At 40.8% G+C, this 25,309-nt stretch overlaps 1 protein-coding gene across 2 annotated transcripts in view; it reads right to left on the bottom strand.

Moving 5' to 3' along the window:
• The window catches only part of filip1l (filamin A interacting protein 1-like), an 85,468-nt gene extending 61,541 nt beyond the window's left edge, over positions 1-23,927 (bottom strand). For both annotated transcript variants that reach the window (XM_072379193.1, XM_072379202.1), the window contains exon 1: positions 23,639-23,927. The gene's annotated coding sequence lies outside the window, so the exon portion shown is untranslated. The remainder of the gene's footprint in view (positions 1-23,638) is intronic.
• Positions 23,928-25,309: the final 1,382 nt, after the last annotated feature.

The following is a 25,309-nucleotide window of genomic DNA, read 5'->3' as shown; positions in this document are numbered from 1 at the left end:
CATCGCGTTTGTGCAATAAGCATGCTCATCACAAATTAAATGTAGAGGGACGTAGCTTCATCTTTCTCTTCGTTCGCCATCTTTCTCGAATGCCTGAGTTTGTTGTTGGTGGTGGTGAAGACGTCAACAGGAAGTGGATCTATTACTACTAGTTGAAATGGGTTCAGCGCCACCTATCGTACCGGGGTATGACATGCTTTGTGCCAATGATTCAATTTATTCACTGCCAAATAAGGAGCATAGTCCAACTATAGCTATAATCAAATTAATCTCATCATGTAGACCCACTGACTTATTGTCTGATGACTTTGTCAGGATATCCATTGCCAAGAAATCCGGTAACCATACAATCTATTCGTCTAGATCTAAAGTGTCTTTGGTGTCAAAACCTAATCAGGTCGGCTTCTTTTGTTTGTTTGTTTGTTTTTTTCCCCCAAACCTAACTAAACACAGACTAAAACCAAAAGTAAGTTCTACTGTATGTGCTAAAACTTAATTGAGCACCAACTGAACGGACAGAATGAAAAGCATCTGTACACTAGAGGGCAAAACAGAATGATGAGCCCACTCAAGGAAAGGGAATCTTTTTAAAATCATTGCATTCCTGTCTCCCAGAGTGGACTCTTTCCCCAAGTAGACTCATTATTCACCTGTTTCCATAATGCCAACATGTAATTCAAACACATTACATGCCTACCGTGCATGTGGTGTCAAAGAGGCTGTGCTTATTTTACCCATTTCTGAGTGATTAGGTTTGGAATCCCATAAATATTGAGCATGGTATTGCCATTTGATTGGACAGTCTTTTTTGGAAGAATAACACAAAATGCAGCTAAACCAATGGGAATGTTTGGCCAATGTTTGGTTATTCTGGGGGCACACTGAATGTATACAAATGTTTCAGTATGGACCAGAGTCACTGCCTTGTCTTGAACCAGGCCAACTGTATCATCCATACAGCCATAGCACTGACATGGCCGAAAATGATCGATATTAATGAAGCCTTGTTATTTGTTCATAAGAACCCCCCCCCCCTCTTCCCTGAGGTCCTTCCATTACCTTGTGTTCTCATTAAGCAGAGAGGACAACGTCCGAAGCCAAAAGCAAAGCTGTTACTGGAAACAGTTGGCAGTTTGGGCTCGTCTAGCAGAGACCACCAAGGTTTCTCAAACTAGCTAACAGGTCAAAAAGCTCATTCATTTAAATAGCTTTTACACAGAGAACTCAACTAAGCCAGCCAGCCAGCCAGACATTAACTAATAAACTACCATAAAGTCCGTCTATAATGGCCATCAAGAAATTTTTATCACACACATAAGCTCTTCAACAGACGATTAAGCTTATTATTTAGGTTATTTTCTTTGACTGCTGGGACTAAACCTGCTACATATCTCGCCACACATAGAAATCCTTTCCCACATGTTGTACAAACTTTGTCAATATGCTTTTAAATAAGCTAAACCCTTGGGAGATTCTGGTCTCTTACAATGAAAAAAAGATGGCTTTCTGGTGATGACTTCACTTTTCATGTGAGCTGGAAGTAAAGCAGAGGAATGGTTGTTAAAGTCAAGAGGGTGAAAGGTGAGGAAGCAGGTGTGCCACAAAAAAAACTCTTTTCTTTTTCTTTTTTTACTGCGCGCACACAAATGCAAACAGCCGCCCGTGTAACAGGAAGGCAGAAATGCACAGAACTTATGCATGCATGTACACACCCACCATTGAACAGGCACACGCAAATTAGAAAAAAAAAATTCCTGCGGCCTGACATCATTCTGCTGTCTCTATGATTGAGGGAAAGAGAAACGCAGATCAAACAAGTGCGGAGAAAGGAAAGAGAGGGGAGGGAAAGATGGAGGAGTAGCAGTTTATCCTCGGGAGGATCTCCTGGCAGTCTGCAGCTTTGTACACAAAGCGAAGACTGAAATTACCAGTTACCGTAGAATCATTTCAAGCGGTGACTTTGGTGTTTGTATCCGCCGACAAGTGCGAAGCGCTTTCAGGCGGCAGGAGTAAGTTCTGTAACATTAATCCACCTTTTCTGAATCCCACTGGATGAACTCAAACATGCAAAGTGTTTCGTCCTAAAACTGAGCCTTGAATTGTCAATGATTTGCGAATCACAACATATCCAATTGTACAAGTGAGAAATGCTTTTGGTTTTTAGCAGAACAGGTGCTGTTACTGGTTTTGTCTGAAAATCTTCCTTGTTTGCTATGGGAGTTCTACAGATCTGGACTTTCTTACCATAGAGCTGAGCCCCTGTAGTATGTATACATGTGGTTAGGCATTGGATTAATGAAATTAACAGGGGCTTCTCTGAAAAATATTGAGTGTGGATAGCAGTATATCCATCCATCCATTTTGTATACCCGCTCAATCCAACTCAGGGTCGTATATAAACATTTATATACTATATCATTCAGCACCTATGCCTTAAAAGCTGAGTGGTCCCTCTCATCTTAAGCATGAGGAATGTTCATAATTTGATTCATCAAATCATCTGAAAGTTTTCTACTGTCCACCAACCCAAAGTCCAGTGAACGCGTTAGCATTTCTGGATCAGTTTTATCTTATTTATTCATATATTTACTTTCTCAGATCACTACCTGATATGTTGATATAGAAATGAAATGTGTTCCTGAGCACATGCAGTGATATCCACAACAGTCTCGCACATCTGACTTTCTATTCTATTCTATTCTATTCTAATTCAAATCATGTGCAGCAAAAGCAAGCACCCCATCTTGTGTCTCTATAAACATTCAATTCAAGTCTGTGTCCTGTGAAAAATATATCACGTGAAAAAAGGGTTAATGGTGTTTCTAAGGGGGAATGTGTGGCAAAATCCTGTTTTGAAATACTTCTTTTGATCCAACCACAGGCGGACTCATGTTATCAGTATCAAAAGAAACTGTGTTCAGTTGGAGATGAGCTGCAGAGTCTGTAAAATCAGATTATATGTCACACATTTTTTCAACAGTTTTAAAGTGTTCTGCTCAGTTCTGCTCAGACATGTTGAAGTGCATCATGGGCTGGACTGTGTGAACAACTGTTTCACTTGATATTCGGCCTCAGGTTTGTCCAGCACGAACTTAAGACTGATGCCTGGCTCTCCGTCAGGGTTTTATTTTCTTGTGTTCGTTCGGGCAACACAGATTAATTCAAGTATTAGTTAGTGTGAAATCCATCAATCGCAAATTATTCCTCAGACGTTCCAGGAAAATAACACGCATCGTCGCTCTAATAATGCTTTTGCATGAATGCGAGGCCATGCACTGGGAGAGGAAGTGAAATTTAAGAATCAAAGCGAGTACATTTCAGCGTCAGTAATGATTAGAATAAAAAAAATGCAATTTGAGCCAAAGGAGGTCAGAAATTCCTGAGAGCCACAATCATCTTCTGGTTTAGTGGGACATTCAGATTTATTCGGTAGAGCCAACATAAATTGTGTTGAAATACATGCGAATGATATATTTCATTTCATACATTTTCAAGATTTGATTATCTGGGATTGTTCTGTGCCTACTGCTGTTATGAACTGAGATAAGAGGAATCTCTACAACCCATTTACACACCAGATAAATCTGAGACCTAACTGCCCTAACACTTAAACACTCGTTCTGTGCTCGAATAGTTCCACTGTTAACCTTTAATATGCAGTAAATCTGCGCAAATAGGGAACATAGGGACAGTTTTAGGCCAATACTTTGGTAAAAGCGTCTTGGGAATAGTTTTTCTATTGTAAAAAAGAAGTGATTTACTTGTATTGCTTCACTTAAAGTTTGATTCTTCATTGTAAAATGGGTCAAGAGTGTTGATAGCATCCAAAGAATGATTGCAGAGAGTAGCAAGCGGCGCCGGAGGGGGCTTCCGTCTTAAAGCCAAAAGAAACTAGTCAACTGTTTACAAACAGAGCTGCGGTTGCCCCGGCAACAGGTAGTGATCAGCGCTCGAACCTCGAGGTTGGATGAGGTGCCATAAACCCGTCGGAGATGTTTCCTGCAAGCCTTAAAGCCGCCGGGCTGTAAAGCAACAAGAGAAGCAGTTTTGGGAATTCCTCAGCACTGAAGTCGTCCACAACTCAGACCATAACTCCCCCCAGAGCGGACGATCGGGCAGAGAAACAGAGATGTTTCAGCTCTCATGGAGGCTTGCTGTTATTTAAAACTGTAGGATACAGTATATGACGGTGCCTTGCTGCTGCAGGGCTGTTAAAATGCCAGTTTTAAGAGAAAGAGCGCACTGCTGAACTTTTGCGAGATGACGCAATCCCAGGAAATCTCAGAACTTGTCAGAATCTGTTACACTTTCAGCTTAACACGTCTTGAGTGCAAGCATATCTCAGAGACCAGTCTCGTGGTCAGAAACAATGTGGTTCCACTTAACCTTGAAATAAAGATTATCTTTAAGAAGTGGTCATACAACTGAAAACAGAGCACCGATATTGGGAGATAATACTGTAATAATTCATTCAGCAGTTGCCTTGTAATATGAATCTTTTTTGTGCTAATATCCCATTATTTCTCTTTCAACTAATGAAAATACACACAGTACAGCATCTTTTCCTCACCAGAGGGCGCCATATCGACATGAATGTTTGAAGCTTCAAGGTTCTTTGAAATCATTGCATTTTATTTTTTATTTTGTGTGATTTAGCGGCAGTAAAATGAGAGAAATTACACTTTTATTGGTTAAAATGATATGTAACATATGGGATAAGCTTTATAACCTTCAGCTAAAGGGGAGACGTTATGGAAAAATAATTTTTCTGTGCCTGTAAGCGTATATTTGGGTGTCTGAAGTGACTACCAAGTCAAAAATTCAGGGGAAAAACATGGCATTTTGATTTGGAACCCCTACATCTGAAAATGTAACATTTAGTGAGATGTTCATATTAGCAGGTAAAAACATTCGCCACACAACAAGGAGAAGAAATAAATGGGCTAACATTGCTCTTCCAGTACTCAAGTGAATGTTTTACATCAGAACGAGGACATATACATTTTTACTGGTCAGAAATTGAATATTCTGATTTCCCATTTCCCCATTTTCATTGTACCATCACTACAGCACCAGTAACTGGAACAGAAAGACTGTGTTGCTTACTTTCTCATACCATAGTAATAATGTGGTCCAAGGTATACTAAGACCAATACATCTCAAAAGATGAGAACCCTGAGTAAGAGAGGGGCGGAGTGGAATTGCGTGGGTCACTCCACTCCCCTCAAATGATTAATGGAGGTGTAAATTAATGGAAGAAAAGGGAGTTGCTGCCGTAACTCGCTGTGCTCTTTTGACAAAAGCATGTCTCAAGCATTTAATCAAAATCACAAGAAAAAAATGACTTATTGTGTCTCCCTTAACCTTTTTTTTAAGATCAGATTTATTGTCATGTACAGGGAAATACATGAAATTTCTCCTCCGCTTTTAACCTTTCCAGGTTGGCGCCATGTTCAGTCTTTGAGTGGCGAGAGTGGGAATCGAACCGCCAACCTTCCGGTTATTGGACGACCCACTGTGCCAGTCTCTCTGTGTGTAAAATGAGCACTACTCTTAAAAGAAAGAAGAAAAAAAAAGACTCTCTCAATCATATATTCTGATAAACTTTTTTTTATAAAGAAATTAGTTACATGATGAGAAATGTTCTTTCAGTCTATTTTCTTTATTAAGTTAACAGTTTAAATCTAAAAACTATTTGTTTTTGCAGTCAATAAAGCAGAGAACTGGGTCACAAACACGGAGGGTCATATTTCTGGTTGTATTTTGATGTTTTCAAAAGTCAATCAAATTTAAACTGTTTTTTATTTTATAAAAAGAGAGAGAAGGAGTTAAGTGGATGTGTAAACAAATACAGAATTGCAATTCTTTTTACAATTAGGATTAACCCACTCTGACCTAAAACACATCTCTTTTGCCTTAGTTAATCAAATTAACACAACATGGAGCAGGTTAGTTTTGGTTTAGTTTGAGGTTTAGTCTTTGGATTAGAGAATTGATGCAGATTCATGCTCAGTCTGCCAGGTTTACATTGAAAGAGGGATAGAAGGATGTGATGTGAAACATAAAAACGGGTATTTTTACAGTCATTTTTTGTGCTGGGCTTGCCATGATAATATCTTCTTCATGACTTCATGGTGTTTTTAATTCTCCAGGTCCACACTGTATATTAGAGCTTCTGTTTTCTCCTCCGTGATGTCAAGATATTCACATTTAACAAGGCCAAGCTGCTTAAAAGAACAGACAGTGGCGCGCTAAAGTTCTGTGACCTCTTAACAAGCATTAAGACCAAAGTAGCTTTTTAACGGCACCCTTCGTGCTCTATTTATCCAAACATCATCGCAACCGAATAAGACGTACATGAAGTGGACTTAATGCTATTGCTGTTGCGCTTTGAATTCTCAAAAACCGATGCTATGTTTAGCTAAGCCGACAAGTAAACACGCCCAGTGAATTCAATATCCTGAATCAGCTTTCTGTCTTTGGCAGGTGCTTCACGCTCACTGTCATCAGACTGTAACCTTGTCTGTTCTGCAGCAGGTGATTATGAGAGATAGAGCTGATGCGGTTTGATGCTGGAAGTCGCTGGGTGGTGGCAGTGTCACTGCGCCGGATGTCATACTGAACAAAGCAGAAGCGAGGGTGTCATCCAGTTCAACCAAAGGCCCGGCTGCTGCGGTTCAGATGGCAGAATGACTTGAAAGTAGCGCTAATCCATTAATTTATCCTTACAATGGGGGGAAAACATTTTGATTCCACTGAGATAATCCAAATAATTCACTGAGATGAATGAAATATTGTTCCATTACATTTATTGGACTGAATTTGTATTACTATCTCTCATAATCTCCTGCTGCAGAACAGACAATGTTTGTATTCAGATGAATCTGAATTTATATTCATCTCTGCTGTCACCTTCAGGATTTTAGCAAATTAAATGTTTTGGGTTCTTGCTGCCAGCAATATCTCTAATAAACTGTACATTACCTGCTCAGCACCGAACATTTCGTGTTGTCTCTGGACTCTGTGTGATGCACCATTTACATTCTCTTTTCAAAGCAAACATCATCATTTCTACTGAATACAATAAACTAGTGGCCCAGTTGTCTTTTAGTGACCTCATAAATCATCTCTGACTGTTTACCTAGGTTTGTGCGAGGAAAAGCCAACATGTAAATCCATTATTCTCACAGGCAGGCTTGAACATGAACGTAGAACAAGAAACAGAGCAGAGCTACACAGACAGCAGAAATATATTTTCACCTGAGTCATTATTGCAGTAATAATTCGACAGTGCCTACATGCTGCTGTTTTGGTTGCTATCTCTTTAAGGCCTGCCTCCCAAGAGACCAGGTGAAATGCAAGAGGCGAGGCAGTTGCTCATAATTAATGTAGTTGAATTGTTCACTGGTGGTTTAATTTGTATCTATCAAGCAAGAACCGATCAAGCGAATCGCCCGCTCTGGTAGATTGCCTCACAAAGGCAATGTTTTAAATACACTTAGATCTCTTACCACCTATAAAATCTGATCCTCTCTTCCTGCTTCCTCTCACACCCCCACTGTGGGTCCGGCATGACAGAGCAACTCCAGACAGATCCGATGGTAGACGGGTGTGAATAGCTGAAATGGCCTGTCACCGCAAAGGCCACCAGGGAGGAAGATAGATCACCTACTGTACTGTACAAGCCCCAACTTGAGCCTGCCAGCTCTGTCCCAAACATACAAGGTTATGCACATTAACAGCACTGCCAGATGAAGTGTTTGTCCACACAAAAGTTGCCAAACCAAAAACTTTTATTGGCGAAACACTGTTTTCACAAACCTCCTACTTTGAACTATGAAGATGTTCTTTCTGTGGGAACATGAAACAGACTTTATGCAGCTTTAGGCTTAAGGTAGAGAGAGGGTTTGGGAAGCAGGTCCCAACTTGCAAGTCTAGACTATTAGGAGGCAGATGACTGTTGCCAAGACCAATACATTTTAGTCAAACGTGATTAAGTGAAGTTATTTGTTAACAGATTTCTCTTTTTCTCATTTTTACAACGTGATGTGTAAGTAAAGAACAAATGCGAAGATTTTAAAATCTCATAAACCAATGTTTCATTCACAATCGAACAAAGAAAACACATGAAATGTTGAGAGTGAGACATTTTACTATTTCATCAAAAATATTAGCTAATCTTAAACTTGATGGTAGCAACTTGTCTGCAAAAAAGACAGGCATAGCAAAAGGCTGGAAAAGGAAGTAGGGCTAAAAAGGGGGGAAAAAGGAATATATTGCAACTAATTCGGTGGATTAGCAACAGGTCAGTAATATGACAGGGTAAAAAAAGGAATGGCGTGAATAGGCAGAGTCTCTCAGAGGTAATGATGGGCAGAAGTTCAGCAATGGTTGCCCTACCTTATGGCCCAATTGTTGAAAAAACGCATGCTAAAGTGCCCTCTTAAGAGCCCAAACGTGTGTTAAAGTGTCCTCTTGGGAACCAAAAGGTGTGTTAAAGTGTCCTCTTGGGAACCAAAAGGTGTGTTAAAGTGTCCTCTTGGGAACCAAAAGGTGTGTTAAAGTGTCCTCTTGGGAACCAAAAGGTGTGTTAAAGTGCCCTCTCGGGAGCCAAAACACGTGCTAAAGTGCCCCCTTGGGAGCCAAAACTGTGCTAAAATGGCCTCAAGTGTCCTCTTAGGAGTCAAAACACGTGTTAAAGTGCCCTCAAGTGCCCTCTTAGTAGCCAAAACGTGTGCTAAAATGGCCTCAAGTGCCCTCTTAGGAGCCAAAACGTGTGCTAAAATGGCCTCAAGTGTCCTCTTAGGAGCCAAAACGTGTGCTAAACTGCCCTCTTGGGAGCCAAAACGCGTGCTAAAGTGCCCTCTACAGTGGTGAGGACGCGCTATATGTGCCATTTTTTTCTTTCCACCCCTGCTCTTCAAAAAGTGCACGCCACTGGTTCACTGTACTATCCACAACTGCAGGTTAGAGCTCTATAAGAAGCCATATGTACACAGTCGTCTTCTCTGGGCCAAACCTAATTTTAAATGAACTAGGGAAAAATGGAAAGCTTTTTCGTAATAAGGAACACTGTGTTTTGGAAATCATGGACACCGTGTCCTTTGGACTAAAGAAGAGAGGGACCATCCAGTGTGTTATCAACACTCAGTTCAATAGTCTGTATCTCGTGGGTGTATGGGCGTGTATGGGTGGTATGTGGGCGCAATAGCACCTACTGAACTGGCGACTTGCACATCTGGAAAGGCACCAGCAAAGGTTTTAGAGCGAGATACGCTCCCATGCGAGTGACATCTTTTTCAGTGAGGGATATGCATATCTAAGCAAGGCAATGTTAAACTGCATGCTGAATCTATTACGTCATAGCTTCGTTGTAAAGGAGTCCAGGTGTTGGACTAGTCTAGCTGCAGTGTAACTGAACATGTAAGGCAAAAATATACCAAAGATGACCAAAATAAATTTGTAAATATAGTCTGTTGTAAATAAAGTTATTAAGTTCAAGATGAGCAAATATTTTCTATGAATCAGCTAAATGTTCTATTGTGAATGAGACATGGGTTCATGAGGTTTGAAAATGATGTTTCTATTATATTGTAGTATTTAACTTATTCTAATTCAAATTAAATAATTTTAGTTTCAGAGAAGAACTGTCGTTCGATTACATTTTTGCTTCACCCAGTGACACACCTTCCCATTAAACCTCTGTCAGGACTTTAGCATTTAAGGCATATATCAGTCCTGTTTTTAGAATGTGATTTTTAAGCCTGTATTACTTCAGTTGTTTGGGTTTTTTTTTCACTGGGATTCTCTACTCTGACAAACCAGCAGATGGCACCACTGTTTTATTTTCAAGAGAGGCCCTTGGAAGCCTTGAAGCCTTTGGACAGTAAACTATGCTGCTTAGCTTCCTCAGTAATGTCTACATGTAGTATTTATTGAGCTAAGACAGCCACCTGCACCTTCTGGAAAAATATTAGGCAGCTTACACTGTCAACTACATTTGTGAAAATGGCAACTGATAATAACTTAAAGAGTCACTGGAGTTCATTAGCTGGTCATGACTTTGTCTGCAGTAATTGCATCTGTGTGCACATAAACCTGTCTCACCACCCATTACATGAATTATAACATCTGAGTGTGTGTGTTCCTTCTATATCTATCCAGCAAACAGATGAGGAAAGAAAAACCACCTACATACAGCATCGGCATGCATACATGCATTCATTCACGCATGCGATCCCAGTCTGTCCATCCATCTGTCTAGTCGCTGAGGATTGACAATAGAGGATTACGGGGTCACAGCATCCATCAGCTGGTCCACATGCTGTCACTTTAGCCCACACAAGTAATGCCACTGACACTGACAAAGATATACTCTGCTGAGGACGGCGCCTTTCATGTGTCAATTAATTTATCGCTGATTCAGAAGTTGACTCAAAGTGTTGGGAGACTGAGAATTCGTGTAACATCCATTTACAGGAGAATGCTAATGCTTAAAGGGCAGATTACATCATTTTCATGTTTTTTTTTGCCCTGCTGATCTACGTGGACGGTGATGTTGGCGGTCGCTTTTCATTCAGATATCCATAATCCCTGGACCAATACGTGGCTTATCACAAACACCAGCAGAAATAATTACATTCTTTTCAGCTTCAGCTGTTGTCTGTGCTCGTCTGCATTACATCAGCATGCTTCAGCACTAAGCCATTGTACATCACACGTACTTTCAATGCAAAAAAAAAAATAAAAGAATCGGTGTCATCATTGTCACTGTGGGTATGTTAGGAGGCTGATGTTAGCATTCAGTGCAAAGCAACACTGGACTTGAATATGAATCGCAGCCAATTATAATTACCAGAGGCAATAAAGAAAATCCTCTCAAAGGGGAGCAAATATATCAAATCATTATAAGAAAAAGATTTGTCATATTCCCTTTTATCTCCCAACAACTGGCTGCTGCATCAGATAATTTTCTGCATAAAATCCAAACGGCCGACAAATCCCAGGCTAAAATCAGGGGTTAATGCACTCCCCGGCACTGTAAATGTGAGGACAAGGCAGGAGTTGAGTCAGATTCTTTCAAAATTTAAGGCATCTTAAGGTGGAGTGTTTATCAATAGAAAAAGATCAAGGAGACGAAAATGATCATCCAATTCAATTCAATTCAATTATATTTATATTTATATAGCGCCAAATTACAACAATTGTCATCTCAAGGCACTTAAATAATATGGTCCAATTCAAGCCAATTGGAATTCAATTAATTGTAGAATTCATCATCAAGAAGTTTCCATTTGTATCTTATCAATACAATTTTTATAAGGTTAGAATAAATCATTTATAGCTCTCTGCCAGAGAACAGCCATATTAGCACTAAAAAAGGCATGTAGAAAAAAACAGTTGAGGAATCAGTGCTCATAGATGTTGTTTTGTGTGAAATTTCAGGGGATACATTTGAGAAATAGATGATAATACTTATTATTACCTAATGCAAAAGCAGGTAGCCGTGCATGGATTTACCTCATCGAAGAGGAAAAACCACGAAGAGGCGAAGTGATTTTGAGATGGGGGTGAAAGAGAGGTGAAGGTAGAAAATAAGACTAAGCATTGGCGTGGCATCTCCCAGATGGAAGATACCTGAAAAGTCTACTTAAGAACAAGAAGCATTTGTACTTAATTACCTCTTGATTTTTCTCAGGTTCATCAGGTTGAGAACTGGAGAACTGGGAAATTATTTAAAAAACTTATAACTAATAAGTTTGGGGTGCTCTAGTACTAGAACAAATGGTGGGTTCATCAACACAAGCAACTGTTGTATTTATGTATTATTATAAAACATCTAGAGTATCTCAAAGACCCTTCATTCGCTATATGAGGCTGAAGCATAATGCTCCACAGCATGGTGCCCCAATGTATCCCAAACATAAAGGATAATACTTAATTTCCCTCGTCTTCCTCTAGCATGGTTAATAATTAGGGGCTGTGCTACATCCAAGCAGCAAGCCAAAGCTCAACATGGATCTGACTCACCAGCAGTGCTGCGGTTCAGCTGTAATGCACAGTTTTGCACCATTTTTCAGTGGCATCAGGACAGAGTGTACGTCGAGTTAAAAAAAAAACATTTAATTCACATCATATCCTTCAGAATTTTTCTATTTAAAATGTATTTTGTATTTCAGAGCAGAGGCCACAGTTCATCCCTCACAACTTAGACGCTAAACTCTGAAGCACTATATTGTGGCTTCGGTTCCCACTGTTCCAGTTATGAGTCATCTTGGCAGATTGTAGCGTACCCTCCTTCACCTTATGGGACTCATCCCATTTGAACACTGCCGCATTCTTGCCAAACACAATCACACTCTTTACGAATCATATCCATTTCAGACTTTTTTTTAAAATCTGCCCTTGTTAAAGTGGCTAAATTAGCCGTCATAGAGGGTGACACTGACATTTCTCAACTCTGTAGCACCACTGTCCTTTCCTCCTCTGCTCTTGTTAGCCCTCAACATACCTAACTTATCTTTTATAGGAGGTAGGAGGGGAATGTCAGTGGGTCATCAGAAAAAATAGCCTGATAATTAGCAGTGTCGTGTATTGCATGTGAAAACCAGGCAAAGTCCCAGAGCCATGCTAAGCCCTCTCATCTCATCCGGGTCCATATCTATAGCAACGGCAAACACAGAGAGGGGCAACAATGGAGGCTTAAGCTAAAAGCAAAGCACTCACAGCAGGCTTCCTTGGTGTGTTTTGTTTTTTTTCTCCGGTGCATATCTAGTGTACTGCCGCCACCTGTGTCATTTTATGCAATCATGTTACATATGCTAAGAATTTCACAACCAAAGTTGAGCCCTGGTGGGAATACAGTGCAGAAATAGCAGCAATATGTGAGCTGGTTCACTTTGACATTGGCATGATGGAGAGCTCTGTTAAAAACTTTTTTAAGAAATACATCTCCACAGAGCAAGCTCAGCTACATGAAGAGCGAGCTATGCTTTGATGGGGTGCAAATGTAGCTTCCAGGGTAAAACCCATTGTTATATAATCTAGGAAGCAAAAAACATGATGATGATAGACAATGTGCTCGTTCTTTATTATTGAGGAAACAGATGAACATGTTAGGAATTTGCTGTCTTGCCAGGAGTTGGATAAAGAGGTAAATCACACTCTCACAATTGGTGAAGCTATGTTAGCTTAGCAAAAGACTGAAAAGAGGGAAAAAGTCAAACTTCAGCAAGAGCCATGTTTCAGTATAATTTTCAGCCACATAAGAAGCAATCTTTTGACGTGTTGCGAAAATCAAAAAAAAAAAAACTAAATGGAATAAAAATGCATATCTGGCAGATTTCCATTGATTGTTTTTGGAGTGAAAAAAATCTTGCTGTGAAGTGTGAGGTTAAGGTCATCGTGTAGAAGTTGCTATAACCAGAAATAAAACAAAGAAGAAACCAACAAAACACCTTGTGTTTCTCAGCAAACCCTCTTTCACATTTTTACATCTGCAGAAACGCCACTTATTTTGAGAAGGGAGTTTCCAGTTTGTACTGATTAAAACCCAAACGTCTTTGAACAGTATAAAACTGAATCAGGTCCTTCTTTACTAAAGGACAATCAACTTTCAAAGGATAAAAGAGTGACAACACTCATGATAACTACAAATTTAGTGGTGCATAGACATATACGTATGTATACTTTACATTGTATGCACATTTCCACGTATGCCATTCCTACCTGTATCTTATATCCTTCTACTCTTTGCACAGCCTTCATCTGGGGTCATGTCAGGTGTGTGGTAAGCTCTGGCCTCTGTTGCTCTTGTGTTCAGGGCCTGTTCTTGAGCTGCCGTGATTAGTGCCTCCATACTGTCTTTCACGGCAGGCTTTTCTAGCCACAGATAGGACTTCTCGATCTCAGCCAATATTTCTATCTGGTGGTGGTACATGCAGCCGGCAGAAGCTTATCCTTCCATGACAGTTCCTCCTCGTCCTCTTCCCCTTCCCTGGGTTTCAGCTCCCTGGGGCACTCACTTAGCAGTTTTAAACTGGGGGGCCACCTTCCTGATGTATCCCTGGATTCCTCCTGAATGTTGTGCCTAGTGTGCAGTCTCAGGGTGCTGGACTTAGGGCGATACTCTCCAAAAGGAGCTTTATATCTCTTCTTCTGGTCAGGTTATTATACCAGCTGGTTATCTGATGATAGGTAGGGCATACGTGTTGATGGCTTGGATTTTGTTATTCTCATTCAGCTGACTCTCCAGGACCTCCTTTACTCTTTGTAAGTACTTGGTTGTGAGTGACTTCCTTGCAGCTTCGTTGTGGTTACCATTTTGCCACAGGACTCCGAAGTATTTGTAGCTGTCCTAAAAGTCAGCGATGGTGCCTTCTGGTAGTTTATTCAGTTTCAGGTAGTTCAGTTTCAGGTCCATGCTAAGTAGCAGCAGGATACATGATACACTGCAGTAGGCGTATATCATGTTAGGGCCTGGTGCAGTCCAATTCTTCATACTTGAGACTTTCTTGGATGTCTGACGCTGCAGTGGTCACTGGTTTCTGTTCTGGGAGATTGCTATGGTCAGCTATCAGATCCACTGGCCATGGAGTATTGGTATTATGTGATCCCTCGTTCTCCCATAAGCTTTTCCAGTATTGTTCGGTCTCAGCCCTGGGTGAATCTATTATCAATTTTTTCCTTGCCATTGAGAGTACACTTTGGATGGTTCAGTTGGTTTCAGAACATCCCATATATTATTTTGGTTGCAGCTTCTCTAGTGCTGAGAGTCTATGTTTGGCAGTTTCCAGAGTCTCAGGTGCTGGAGACTTCTGGAGTTCTCTCTTCATTGCATCTTTCTGAAGCTCTGATAGCTGGCTAAACTCCCTGTATGTTGCCATGATCTTGGCCCTCCAATCTTATTACCATGGGAGGTACTGTCCATTACTGCTGCTCATATTGTTTATCTTGTAGCCAAGAATCTCAAGGATCACTGCAGCTGTGCTGAACATCAACCTATTGGTCTCTGTGATGGTCACAGTAGGAATAGTATGTAGTGTGACATTCACATCCCGTAGTAGACTTTCAGAAGGTACTTTGTCTCTTAGTAATGGCAAAAAAGGCCACACAGGCTCCAAGTATCCAGGTTATCCATCATCGTCCATCTTAGGTCAGCTGCTCTTGTGTTAAGGTTATAAGGGCTTTGTAATGGGGCTTGGTACCAATTCTCTGACAATGGGGATGGTGATGTATCCTCCCTGGCTTGTCGCCCTGGCTCCCCTTTGGCATCTTTGTTGTACCTCATAAATCTCTAGTTGGGATAGAGGGATCCTGTTTCTGAACATTAGAATTTGTTAGTTTGCATAGTCTGCATGTACCCACTCTCGCTGGGATTGCTGGAACAGTAGCACTCCAGCAATGTGAAATACTTCTTTCTTCTTTTCCACTAGTCAAGTATGTCCGGGTCTCCTAACACGTGAACTTGTTAATCCGGACAATGTCTGAGCCGGCATGGTGACGGGTTCAATTTCACTTTTTGAGTTTTGGTTATACTTCGTCTTTCGTGTTTATTTTGAAAGAGTTCTTCTCATGTGTGTGTTGTCTTCTTCTCCTTTTACATTTCACTTGACTGTTTGACTTCACCTGTGTCTTCTTGGTCTCTGTGCAGTTATAGCCCTGTCCTTTCCTTGTCAGCTGGCTGTTCAAAACCTGTATTTTGGGTCGCCTATCCTTTCTAGCCCTTCCAATTATTGTGATTATGATTTAGCTTAAATGAGCTGTAAAGATGATTTGGTGATATCTAGGAGTGAAATGACATGTTGCAGCTACTTAAATCATTTTGGCCTGTTGAAATGTACCCTTTCACTTTACATATAAAGAAATAAACAAGGCTTTTCCAGTACATCACAGAAAGTGGTCCTGACAAAGTATCAATATGAGCCAACTGGATATAATATGGACACAAGAGTTAAAATTGTAATTCTTATACTTTGTTTAATTGAACAAGTGAACTGAGTGGCTAAAGAAGGTCTATCTCAGACCAGAATACAAAATATTGCCCACGAACTAAAAAAAAAAAGGATATTGTTTTTGCTGTTATTTTCCTAAATGGGTAAGTCACCAAAATCAGATTTTTTTTCCAATATTTAACTTAAAATCTGCTATTTGTGTTACTTGGTCATTTGTGGTATATGAGCAGAACTGCCAGTAGGAGCTGTGCTCTTTCAAAATGCTCACGGTCGTAGTGATTTCTGCTGCATCATGGAAAGGACTGGCCCTTTCAAACAGCTTCTAGAGGAATTTGACTGCAGCTGGGCCCCATTGTATATGTATATTTAACACTGCACATACAGTACTGCGGGTGCTAAATAAAGAAAAGGTGATGATGCGCCTGCAAATCCCAACAATGTACTGACGTCAAAATCGTCAGGAAACTAAATGACAGGTTATAAATCTACCCAGGTGACAAGTTTCATCTCAGTCAATGAGTAGTCAAACTTTTCTATGTTCTGCATCATTAGATGATAATATTACATTGGTATTCAAGATAAATGAGGGCACTGCTCTGACCATTTACTATCTTCCTACGGTAGATAGGTCATCTTTAGGGACATCGTCGTGTCCTGTTTTTCAGTATTATATTTGATCTTCATATCCTGATTCATGATGTCTTGATACATGTTTTTCTATATATCTGAAGTCATAATTACACTACAGGCTGCAATTGAACAAGTCATGTGGCTTCTGCAGCGGCTTTCTTACTTTCCCTATTTTTCTTGTTGCAAAAAGCTCCAGAACTTGTGGGACTCCCATGTAAAATCATCTGTGCAGGTGTTGATTTCATAGGAACAAATTTTGAGTAATTTTTTTACTATAGGGCGCACCTGAATATAAGCCGCACCTTCTAATTTTAAAAAGAAAATCCATTTTGCACCTGTATAGGCCGCACCGGATTATAAGCCTTTGTAATATGAGCTATTCACACAGAAAGATGTTACACATAAGGATTTTTTAACTTTTAATCAAATGCGTATGGTAGCATAAACTAATACATATTGCAAATGCTTTTTTTTCCGAACAGTGCCTGTAACATGGCTGGTAAAAAAACAGACAGTAGCCTAATAGGAAAACTCATTGATTGCCTTCTTCATCTTCCTCCTGCGCACTAAAACCATCAAAGTCATCTTCTTCAGCATCCGAATTGAACAGCCTCAGAACTTCATCACTCACAGTCTCTCACAATCTCATCTCAGATTGATCGCCTTCAATTTAAAAGCTGCATCATATGTATATCTTTATTTGTTTTCCATGTTGAGGGTGAGTACAACCGATTTACAATAATTTAGCAGTGTAAGTGTGTTTGATTTATCGTACAATTTCATTGGACCACTGTGAACTATTCGTTAATTTTATTGGTCTAATGTTATGAGGCAAAATGTTTCTGGCGGAATGAAAAAAAAATATATATACCCCACCGTATTATAAAGCCTGGGAAAAAAGTAGCGGCTTATAGTCCGGAATTTACGGTAATTGAGTAATGCGGTAGATTTCACATATGTTCACACATAAAGTCACAGCCTCCAGCCAACTCTACCGGCTGGTAGTTTTTATTGCAGTGCAGGCCCGGTCCGTCTCAGTTTTTCTCTCCTTTATACTTCCACAGAGATGAGCAGATGCTCTTGTCTGCTACGGCAAATCTCACTGTTACCGCAATCTCTAGCACACTATAGATGAACTATTTATATACCTGCAGCAAAAGAAATGCAGTAAGTAGCCTAAAGGTATTTAAACTTAATCTGAACAGATAGGTTGAGTTAATGCTGAATATTTTAATAGGCGCTTTAAAGATCTGTGAATTTCTTACAAATCTTTAAATTAATGTCTCCCTCAACGTAAAATACGAGGTCATAAACAAGTCCGTGTCTCAAGAAAATTAAGACATGGACCCTCCTTCTCCCTCTTTTTATAGTCATCTCTCCCTGAGCCTTTTAAGTTTTCCTGTCTTCACTTGATCTCATCGAGACGGGTTCTGCGAAAGCACACTCCACCTGATCTTTCAGTGCCAATCCCGCTGGACAAAGTGGTCTCAGATAACCTGTTTTGACTTCGTTTGGCAGCAGAAGACTGCAGGTCAAGATGTGAGAAATGGAGAGGGCCTAATGTCGGACAACACTGGTGTTCCTATCTCAGTATAAATAGCAGTCTCTTCTCAGAGCTCTGAGCACTTGGTATTCTGTGAGAGGAACAGGGGAAGATGAAACAAGTCGCTATTCCTGCAACCAAACTCCATGTGTTTCTCCCAATCCTCATTCTGGTTGTTGGTTGGTTTGGTCGACTCTTTTCAGCCACACTGTTCAGTTAAACAATCCAAGAACCAACATTTTGACTGAAGGAAATTTTGATGTAATGCACTTATACAAGTCCTCCAAACTTAAAAATCATTTACCATTTTCTCCCCATGTTATAAGAAGTCCTTTTCAGAAGTTCAGTGCTGTTGTTTTCCACCTGGGAACAACAGAAATCCTCTTTGTGCAAAGATAGCCTGTTTGTGTCTTCATGTCACAAATAAATGCAGAAGGAAGCCTTTGAGCGCCAGTTTTCAGTATCCAGGGAAAACAGTGAAATGGTATAGCAGGAGCTTTTATTGTCAAACTACAATATTTTCCTAAACCTTACCTTTTGTGCCATTTTCAACCTAATAAACTAATTAAACCAAAAGTCTGAAGTGACAGAAAAGTGATAAGAACTAATGTGGCAATATTTGTTCCTTTTTTCAAATTTCTTTTAAAGCTTTACTCTAAAGGTGGCGGTTAAATTAAAATATTGAAATTAAAATATTTTAATCAAGTGTGATATTTCTTACTCTTGCCACAGTTCACCCCCAGAAGTGATCTCATCATCCCAGGGGAAGTTATCTAAGGAATTCTGATTACCTTAAATTGGACCTTGTCCCATTACAGTATAATCCAAAAGTGTAACGTGATCCTTTTTATTGATTCCTACAAGGAAACACTGATTTCCTTTGGTGTCCTTCCAGCACAAACAGTCAATATCCTGCTGACGGAAACTCCAAGAAGCCTTTGGTAAATATGACAACAGTGTCAACAAAACAAGATGACAGTTGTGACTCACGGATATTTTTGTCAACATCTCCTTATTTCATGTTACAGTCACATGCAAAATAATTTTTTACACATCATGACATAATGAAAAATGATCTGTTCCCTACCAGAGTTTAGAATTAGGTAAATTAGCAACAAGACATGACATATTACTCATATAGACTGAGTCAAATGGCAGAAGCAGTGGATAAAAAGTATACCTTTACTGCCTCCATAGGAATTAAGAGGGTAAGTGAAGTTTTGGCTTTTTTTGCTGGTCTGGAGCATTCTTGTGTGTGTTAATGCAATGCCAAGAAAGAAAAACATCAGCAATAATCTTAGAGGAACAATTGTCTGTGTTCATCAATCTTCGAAGGGTTAGATGGTCAATTCCAAACAATCTGGAGTCCATCATTCTACAGGAGGAGAAGATTATTCACAGGTGGAAAACATTCAAGACACAAGTGGATATCCCAAGAAGTTCAGTCCACGGTCAGACCAAGTAATGCTCAGAGAAATTGCAATAGCCTGAGAGCTACATCTTGGTCTCTATGGGCCTCAGTTAGCATATAATGTGAAACGTTCCCGACGATATAATTAGAATAAAAAACAGAGCAAGTATGGCTTGTTTGGGAGGAGAGTCGGGAGCCTCTTGTGTCTAAAACTAACATGGCAGCAAGGCTTAGGTTTATAAAGTTACATCTGAAGAGAGTACAAGATTTCTATTTGGATAGAAGAGAACAAAGTGGAGATGTTTGGTATTAATGCACAGCACCACAGTTTGGTTAAAAGCAAACACAGCATTCAGCACAGAAACCTGATACAAACTGTCAAGCACGGTGGTAAAAGGCTGATGATTTGGGCTTGTTTTGCAGCCAAAGGAGCTGAGCACCTTGCAGCCCACCACGAAGGCCTCTGTATACCAAAGTATTAGTCAAATGTGAGGCCATCTGTCCAACAGCTTAAACTTGGCCAGTATCAGGTCATGCAACAGGATAATGATCCCAAACGCAGCAGAAAATCTATCACAGAATGGCTGAAAAAGAAAATGGTCCACTTAAAATCCAGACTTTAACTTGACTGAAATGCTGTGGTGGGACCTCAAGAGAGCTGTGCATAAATGAATGTCCACAAACCTCAATGAGTGTAAGTAACATTGTTAAGAAGAGTGGGCCCAAATTCCTCATCAATAATGTGAAGGACTTAAAATGTCAGACAATATGCAGAGAATGATTAGTTCAAATTATTGCTGCTAAAGCTGATTTTACAAGCTATTGAATTAGGGGGTGAAATTAATTATCCTCATCCCGCTTCTTGCATTTTGACCTAGTTTTTGTTCAAGAAATAATTACAGTGTAATATGCCATGTGTTATTGTTCATTTGAGGCTGAATTTACCTAATTTTAACACCTGGTAAGAACCAAGTCATTTTTTATTGTGTCCAAATACGTGAAACCTTCGAATTGAAAAACGGCTTCCATTTTTCTTTTCTCTGACTGTGTCTGTTGTGAGCGCATTAAGGAACAATGTAACAATGAGGCATCTTTTATTTTCAGCTGCTCTCGCCTCACAGCTCAATTTGGTAGCAACAGATCAGGTACAGATCAGTGCAGAGCAGCTCTTGCTATTGATGAATCAAACACCAATAAATCCTCTGAGCCAGGCTCTCTAATCCAAGTTACAGCTGGTGAAGCTCAAGGTGCCAGGAGGTTTGCCTTAATGCGTGTGTTGTTTAATGACCCTTGCCCCACTACCCTCAAACTGTCAATCACTCAACAAAGCAAAGCAGTCTGTAGTAATTTGCTGAAGAAAAGAGAGAAATTATATATTGAAATGTTCCATGTGCATTTCTTTTAAATTACATATGATTATTCCAAAATTCGGAATAGGAATAAGCACCTCGTGCATCAGCCTCACACTTGGAAATCTTTCCACAAGAGGGGAACAACTGTCATTGGGAGCTTTCTCCTGTTCTTCATCTCAGATCTCAGATAGATGAGGAGCATCACTGCAAAGCCACTTTCCCATCACTCCAGAGATGCTCAACTGGATTCAGGTATAGACTCTAGCTTGGTCATTACAGGACTATTTCCACTCAAATTTGCTTAAGATTCTAAGCATTCTGTGAATGGTTTTTCCAAACCATTGCTTTATATCTTGCACTCCTGACCAGTTTTGAAAGTCTCTGCCTTTTGAGAACATTTCCACTGCAGGACACTGGCACCACCATGTTTGACTGTAGATATGGTATTTGTGAGGCGATGCTCAGTGCCTAGTTTCCCCCTAATCTTTTCCAGCAAATTTAGAAGATTTATCTTTTCATGGGTTGAAAACCCCTTGCAGATTTCAAGTGAGGAGTAGCTTGTGTTATCCACAAGTTATCTTTAATGAAACAGTTTGGCAGTTTCATTTTAGCGTGATGAAGGCGACGTTGCTTTTACATTTTACACTTTCTTGTATCCTTTCAAAAATCTATACCTCGACACGAGTTTTAAAAGGGTCTTAAGGATCACTGACAGAAAAAAGATGAATCAAAGCTCACTAGTAAGTAATAAGGGTCTGAATACATATGTATGACGGCAAAATTTTGTTTTATTTCTTATTACTGATTTAACTAAACAATCCAAAGGCCTATTTTGGATTTGCCATCGCGTGTCATAATATGTAAGCATTTGTTAGCAAGGTGAGTGTCCAACATCACAAAATGTGGAAGAGAAGCATTTCAATGATGGTAATACATGCTCATACGGTGATTAGCACCGTCGCCTCACAGCAAGAGGCTTCCAGGTTTGATTACAGACTGGGGCCTTTCTGTGTGGAGTTTGCATATTCTCTCCGGGGAACACCGGTTTTCTTCCCACTGTCCAAAAACATGCATGTTCAGTTGATTGGTGACTCTAAATTGTCCCTAGGAGTGAGTGCGAGCACGTGTCTCGTTTGTCTGTGTGGCCCTGTGATGGACTGGTGACCTGTCATGGGTGCACCCTGCATCTCGCCCAACGCTGGGATAGCCCTCCGGTGACCCTAAAATTGGATTAAGCGGGTATAGAAAATGAATGGATGGATGGACATGGACATAGCTGTAAAAACATTCACCCTCCACTTCAGTTCACATGAACTTGCAAACACCATTCACCCTAAACTTGCTGATCAATCTGCTGGACAGCCTCCTCTTTGTTGTCCAACAGGAGATTACTGCTGTAGCACTAAAACGCCGCAGCTCTCCACCTCGCTATCATGCAGAGCTAAGTAGATTAACCTATCGCTTACCATAAGTGTGAGAGAAAAGGGCAGAAATGGTCAGCTATTTCAGTGCAACGACTTTAAGTTTGGGACTTTGACATGCTTTGCAGTACTTGATGCAACTTTAAATGTCAGCCTTGAGCTATTTTTCATTTAGAACCTTTGAGTAACCGCAAACCATAAGATTCGGTGATGATCTCCGAAGGCTTTGCTAATCCTTTTATTAATAACGTCTCTCTTTTACTGTACTGACCACCACATGCCAACACATAATCAGACTATGGTTGCCAGCACAGAAGACGCAGACTGAGCATGTGCTAATTGTTTTGACATCTTTAATGCAAAGCAGAAATTCATCATTTAATTTAGCTGTGGTGAAAATGCTTTCTTGGCCTGGCAATTGACTGTTGTCCATCACTTCGAGTGCCCTATGTGTGTTTCCAAACTGAGCCCCGAGTGCAGGCCTGGTAACCCGACCTCCTCCCTCCCTCAGTTGTCCTCAGTGCACTCAGTTACTGTATGACTCCGCTGCGAGTTCTCATGGACACACTGCCCTTTGGAAATTCCCTGGCTGCAACCAATACGGCCCGCCGTGCAACACCATCATCCATACAAGACGATATGGCTGCACAGAAGCAGATAAATTCTCACCATCAGTTTTGATGTGGTGTACAAATTGACCGTGGGGTGTGCTCCCGCTGTCGGGGTGATATCATTTTTTGTGCTCATCAGCAAATTCAATGGAAAAAGATGATTTGTTTTTATTTACTCTGAGACTGCATAACAGAAGTATGACTTTGAGTCAAAATGTACCCAATAGATTCAACTTTATTAGCGCATATTCAATCCAATTAGACTAAGATAAAATCAGCAGGAATTCACTGTGACCCCCAGAAACACTGGTCTCCTCCAGCCTCTAATCCCCATATCTGTCCAATTAGCGACAACCTTGCACAAAAGCAGCTCCAATGCAGATTACGTCCCTCTAAGTGACTGCACAACAGCCTGCATCTTTGCAGAAACACAGATGAACAAAAAAGTTTCTTTTATAAATATATATGCCATTATTGAATAGCAATTAGAATATGAACAGTATTTGTAATGGCAGGGTTATCAGCTCTCACATTTGTTTCTCATTATCTAAAGAAATATTTAAATAAATTGCACGTATCACGCGGACTAATAGCCAAGCCTTTTGCATTTGCATATGTTGCTCACCAGAAAGGAGACGTATATTAGCTTGGAACATGGACATACACATCTCCTGACACACACCCACACAGTCTCTCTGAGCCAAGCTCCAGTCTTACCTCTCACAGTGACGCTTTAGCCCACTGTACTGTTGTGCCTCTGCAGTGGCTTCCTTCAGCCTGCCAGCTCAAACGAAGCGTTATCCTCAGCGTGGGTGCAGCGGCAAAGCGCGTCCCTTCTCTCTCCTCTCTCACTTCCTCAGCCGGCCTCTTGTACAATCCAGGTGGATGCGATGATGCGTCGCCTGGCACACTGTGAGAGCTGCTGTTGCTGTGAGTGTGATGATGTCTGTGGCTGGTGACTGTGAAAACAGGCTGTGTGTGTGTTTCTCGCGCGCGCGTGTGTGTGTGTGTGTGAAGGAGGGTGAGTAGAGGGGGAGAGACAGGACCTGCCATACAGATATCAGCCCTGTTGCAGTTAAATTTAAACCACCCTCCCCTCTGACACTTCAAGCCGCGGCTGCCCTTCCTCTCCAGCACACTCAAGGCTCTGACGGTACCATATGGCCCCTGACAGAAGACTGAGCCCTGGGGAGTCTGTGACTAACCCTAAGGAGTGAACAAGCAAGAAGAGTGGTGGTGTGTGTGCGTACGTACGTGCGTGTGTGCGTGCGTGTGTGTGAGAAAGAGAGGGTGGGGTAGTGGAGAGGTTTAGGGTAGGGGTGGGGTTGCACCAAAAATAGACACCTGATACGTCTAGTGGCAACCCCTTCTCTGCCTTTAAAAACAAATTGTGTTCTATCTGATGCAGCAGTTGAGTCGTCACACAGACGTCACAGCTGTAATAGAATGATGGGTATTGTTCAGTTTTGGATCGCAGGCAGGGAAGAATGATATCAGATCAAAGGAACGAAACAAGGGCTGACGTGTGGATTTACGTGAATGATTGTGTCTCTTTGAGTGTGACCTGGAACTGTGCAGAGATTCCGAGTCCTTCAGCTGTCAGCCATTGATCTCTTTGACACGCGGCCATAAATCTTTATACTAACTCTCTTTTCTTTCACTTGTATTTACCCAGGTGTCTGAAAATGTGTGCATGTGTGTCATGGCAAACTATTCTGAGTTCTTCAATTTCTCTTTTAAACACATGAACCCCCAGCAATCTAGTGCTTGTGGATTCTTGTAGTGCTTGTAGATTAAATTATGGAGATGTGAAAATGTTCCATGTGAGGAAAATGAGGTGAAAACACTTGACGCATTTTTTTTTTCAGCTCACAGTGAATTAAAGGAGGTGACTCTGCAGTTCGGCAAAGTGTGATGCACAGATTTTGCTGCAGTATTTTAAGAAATATACGTTAGAAGCTCAGATATTTGATGAGGAACTGGCATAAATGAGAAGATTAAAAGTTTTTAAATGACAAACAGGTTCAAAGTGTATGAAATGGTTTGCAAAGTATATTGTATGATACCTTCATTCATAGTGTTCATCCATCCATCCATCCATCCATCCATTTTCATCCGAGGTCGGGTCGCGGAAGCAACAGGTCCAGGAGAGAAACCCAGACATCCCTCTCCCCAGCGACACTCTCCAGCTCCTCCTGGGGGATCCCAAAGCATTCCCAGGCCAGAAGGGATAAATAATCCCTCCAATGAGTCCTAGGTCTCCCCCGGGGGCCTCCACCCAGTGGGACGTGTCTGGAAAACCTCCAGGAGGCATCCTAACCAGATGCCCGAACCACCTCAGCTGACTCATGTCAGTGCGGAGTAGCAGATGGTGTTTAACAATACATA

This window comes from Leuresthes tenuis, unplaced genomic scaffold, assembly GCF_036924035.1.
Source record: "Leuresthes tenuis unplaced genomic scaffold, fLeuTen1.0.hap1 SCAF_1, whole genome shotgun sequence".
Classification (NCBI taxonomy): domain Eukaryota; kingdom Metazoa; phylum Chordata; class Actinopteri; order Atheriniformes; family Atherinopsidae; genus Leuresthes; species Leuresthes tenuis.
The sequence above is the reverse complement of the archived record's forward strand: the minus strand, read 5'-3'. Positions and strand labels throughout refer to the sequence as shown.